At 35.4% G+C, this 4,658-nt stretch overlaps 1 pseudogene; it reads left to right on the top strand.

Annotated features, from left to right (window-relative positions):
- Positions 1-515: 515 nt before the first annotated feature.
- On the top strand, positions 516-2,865 carry LOC147299383 (uncharacterized; annotated as a pseudogene).
- The last annotated feature ends 1,793 nt before the right edge of the window (positions 2,866-4,658 follow it).

Raw genomic sequence — 4,658 nt, 5'->3', positions numbered from 1 at the left:
CACACACAGACAGAGCCCAAGTGCCCAACCCAGCCAGCCGTGAATCTGTGACGCCGTCGCCCCTGCTGCCGGCAGTCGCCCCTGCTGGCTGCTGCCCAGTGCCCTTCAAAACTCAAGTTTGAAGTTCCAATTTTATTTTTTCAAGTAAGTTTAAAGTTTCAAACCATAATTCCTAATTCTCAATTCACTTTAAATTTATAATATATGTTGTTTTTTAATTAATTGATATGATTATTGTAATGAAATTAGACTAATTAGTGGTTTCTTGATGTTGATTTAATTATTGGTTGATTAATTGATTATGAGTTTTTATTGTATTAATATGATTATTGATTTATTGGATTGTTGTTGATTATTGTTATTACTTTGATAATTTGATTAATTGATTATGAGTTTTTATTATATTAAGTTGATTATTGGATTTTGGTTGATTATTGTTATTACTTTAATAAATTTGATAAATTGATTATTGGACTTTAATTGATTATTGGAAATTGGTTTACATGTGTAGAATTATGGAACGATATTATAAGAGAAAATGTCCAACGGGTAGTTCAAATAATTCGGTTAATTCAAGTTTTGGTTCGACTTTAAGTGGGTTAGATGATATTTTGGCTAATCTTCAAGCAGACCCTGGACTAAGAACTCAAATGGCGGATTATAGCCATAATATTTGAGATGAGATCCGAAGAGCATATCTACAAAAGAGACCTTGTCAACCTAGAGATCATATATTCCCACAAATTAATCAATCGGGAATTGATCGTCGCTTCATTACCCAATGGTTTGATAAGTTTGATTGGTTGGAGTATAGTCAATCTAAGGATGCCGCATTTTGCCTTTATTGCTATCTATTTAAATCCAATTTTTCACAAGCGGGTAGTGACGTTTTTACTGGGGTAGGCTTTAGGAATTGGAAGAAAAGGAGAAAAAAGTTTAGCACGCATGTTGGGCCGATTGACAGTGTTCACAATCGATCTAGAGAAGCTGCTATGAATCTAATAAACCAAAATTCACATATAGAAACAGTTGTGCAAAAACAGTCAGACAAAGCTCGTATTGCTTATCGCACTTGCTTGAATGCATCAATTGATTGCACAAAGTTTTTGTTACGACAAAGACTTTCTTTTTGTGGCAATGATGAAAGTGCCACTTCAAGCAATTGGGGGAATTATTTGGAGCTTTTGCAATTTCTTATAGATCATGATGAGAAAGTTAAGGCCGTTGTGTTGAAGAATGCCCCAGGGAATCTCAAGTTAGTAGCTCCTTCAATTCAAAAAGATCTTGTTAATGCATGTGCCATGGAAACCATTGGGGTTATCATGAATGATATGAAAGATCGACTCTTTTCTATATTGGTGGATGATTCACGTGATATTTCAATAAAGGAGCAAATGACTATGGTGTTGCGCTATGTGAACGACAAAGGGCAAGTAATTGAAAGGTTTGTGGGGGTCCAACATGTTGCCGAAACCACTTTTAGTGCACTAAAAGATGTCATTGATGCATTCTTTTCTTTCAACAAATTGAGCTTTTCCAAGATACGAGAGCAAGGTTATGATGGAGCTAGTAATATGAGAGGTGAGTTCAATGGCCTTAAAACAAAGATTTTGAGAGAACAACCTTGTGCATTTTATGTTCATTGCTTTGCTAATCAACTTCAACTAGCTCTTGTTGCCATTGCAAAGAAAAATGCCGACATTGCCACTTTTTTCACATCTTGTAATAGTGTGGTTAATATTGTTGGAGCATCTTGTAAGCGTCGTGATGTATTGAGAGAGCAACTCCAAAAAGAGCTTATGGAAGCCTTTGAAAATGATTGTCTTCAAACGGGTCGAGGCTTAAATCAAGAATCTAGTCTCAAACGTGCCGGTGATACACGTTGGAACTCCCATTATGGTACGTTGATTAGTTTGATTTCTATGTTTGCATCGATTGTGAAGGTGCTTGAATTGATTGTTGATGATCGCTACAATGATAGTATGGGTGAAGCAAATAGATTATTGGGAGAAATGCTATCTTTTTAGTTTGTGTTTCATCTATTTTTAATAAGATCTATATTGGGAATCACAAATGCTTTGTCAAAAGCATTACAAAAGAAAGATCAAGAGATTGTGAGTGCAATGGCTTTAGTCAAAGCATGTAAAGAAAGACTACACCATATGAGAAATAATGAGTTTGATCTTTTGGTTGATCAAGTAGCTTCTTTTTATGCTAAAAATCATATTGAGGTTCTTAACATGGATGAGACATATGTAGCTCGAGAGAGATCACGGCGCAATGCTCCAATAAAAACATATCATCATCATTATCGTGTGGAGCTCTTTGTTTATGTCATTGATGAGCAACTTGTGGAATTGGAGGATCGCTTCAATGAGGTAAATACTGCGTTACTTATTTGCTTGACATGTTTGAGTCCGGATAATTCTTTAGCTTTTGACATACAAAAGTTATTTCGTCTTGCTCAATTTTATCCTCAAGATTTTTTCGGATCGAGATCTATTGACACTTGAAGATCAACTTAGGATTTATATTCATCATATGCGTTCAAGTAGTGATTTTTTAGAATTGAAAGGGATTGGTGATCTTGCGAAAAAATTGGTGGAGAAAGGGTTGGATCAGACATATACTTATGTGTATTTGCTTATTACATTGGCTTTGGTTTTACCGGTTGCAACTGCTTCAGTGGAGAGGGCATTTTCCGCCATGAATATTATTAAGGGTCCACTCCGCAACAAAATGAGAGATCAATGGCTGAGCGATAGCTTGATTGTTTACATTGAGAAAGATGTTTTTGATTGCATTGATAATGAAGCAATAATGGCGCGTTTTCAGAATATGAAAACTCGTCGTGGACAACTGTAACTTGTATGTTTTTATTATGAATTATAAATGAAATAACTATCATTTAATTTTTTAGTGTTATTTTCGTAAAAACAAGTTATGGCATGCATAGTGTACACTATGACCCTCTGGAATCAAATTCATGGATCCGTCACTGGATAAAGCACTACTCGAAGGTCAAATTTTTTAAAATTTTAAAAGATATTAACAGTCTTTAATTAATTTAAATTTAAGTTAATTTTCCAAATTTCTCATTAATATTCCACAAATAACATGTAAAAATAAACTATTTGAATGATTTTTTTTTAACATAATAATGAGTTGTAATTGATTCTAGAAGCTTAGCATTCGAACACTATCATTGAACGGTCAAACGCTCGACGAAAAAACTTAAAAGTTGATCGACCTGTATTATTTTTTGGGAAAAATTTTTAAACAGGACACCTACTTTGGGGTCAATCTTAGTTTAGGACACTAGTTTGAGTTTGTGCTAGTTTATGACACATATTTAGGATTTGTATTAATGTGGGACAATCAGTCAACTCTGTTAAGATTTCCGTTAAAATGAAGGATAATTTGGTCATTTTATATTTTAAAAACAAAAAATAATAATAAAAAAACTATAAAATGTTTTTTACTACTAAAAAAATTATTAAAAAGTGTAAAACTAAAGAAAGTTAACATTTCACAAAGATTAAGACTAAAAACCTACAAAAATAGAAAATTACATAAAGACAAAAAATCAAAAAAGGAAAAAAAAGAAATTACCTAAAGCCAAATTGGGCTGGGCTTGCTGCTGGGAAGGGATCGGGGTGGGGAGAAAGGGGGGAAGAGATATGAGATTGGGGGTTTCTGTTAGGAATTTACAGCCTTTCAAATTTATAGATTTCAAATTTTAAAAACGTTGTGAGACAACACAGAGAGAGAGAGAGGATTAGATTAAGCTATAAAGAACTTATAATAATAATAAAAAAAAATCTTAAGCAAACCAAATACAGTGGATCGAAAATAATTTGAAATGAGATACCTTGAATTTCTCACCAAGTTGTAAGATGCGACTGTGCGACATACTGAACTCAATAAGCTTTTTAGGATTAAAATTGAATGGCAAAGATTGTAATGGATATTCAGACCAATTAATCAATCCTAACTCATTAATTGGGGAGATAATCAACATCTCCAAGTAATCGCCCATTGCAATTTATAAATATTTGAAGATTTTTCATCTTGGAGAAGTTTTTACAATCCATTCAGCTGGGAGGGGATCATGGTGGGGAGGAAGGGGGGAAGAGAGAAGAGTGGGTTTTGGGTTCTTGGTTTCAGGTGGGTTTGTGGGTTCTGGGTTTCAGGTGGGATTTGTGGGGTTTGAGTTTCGGTGGTGCTGGTGGCAGAGGGTGAGTGGAAATGGGTGGGGAGAGAAAGTGAGGCAGAGAAAGAAGTGAGGGGGTGGGTTTCGGTGGGATGGGGGGGAAGGGCCCGCGACGGGAGGAGAGGGGAGGGGGCGCCTGCGCCTGTTGGAGAGAAAGGGAGGGAGGAGAAGGAAAAAGATAGAGGGGCTCGGGGTGGGGGGAAGAAGAAGAAGAAAAAGAAGAGAGGATGGGGTGTGCACAAGATAGGGCTGGGAGAGAGGGAGATGAGGCTGAGAAGGTGAGTTCGGGGATAGGAGGAGCACCGAAGTTGGGTGGAGATTGGATCGAGAGAGGTGAGAGATGAGAGTTCACAAATTATAAAATTAGTTTTAAATATTTTGATTTATTTTTAGTAGTAACTTTTTAGTTTTTTTTTTTATTTTTTTATTTATAGTTTTTTAAATT

Source organism: Dryas octopetala, chromosome 1, assembly GCF_963921425.1.
Source record: "Dryas octopetala chromosome 1, drDryOcto1.1, whole genome shotgun sequence".
Classification (NCBI taxonomy): domain Eukaryota; kingdom Viridiplantae; phylum Streptophyta; class Magnoliopsida; order Rosales; family Rosaceae; genus Dryas; species Dryas octopetala.
Note: the sequence above shows the minus strand (reverse complement) of the source record. Positions and strands in the feature narration are given on the sequence as shown.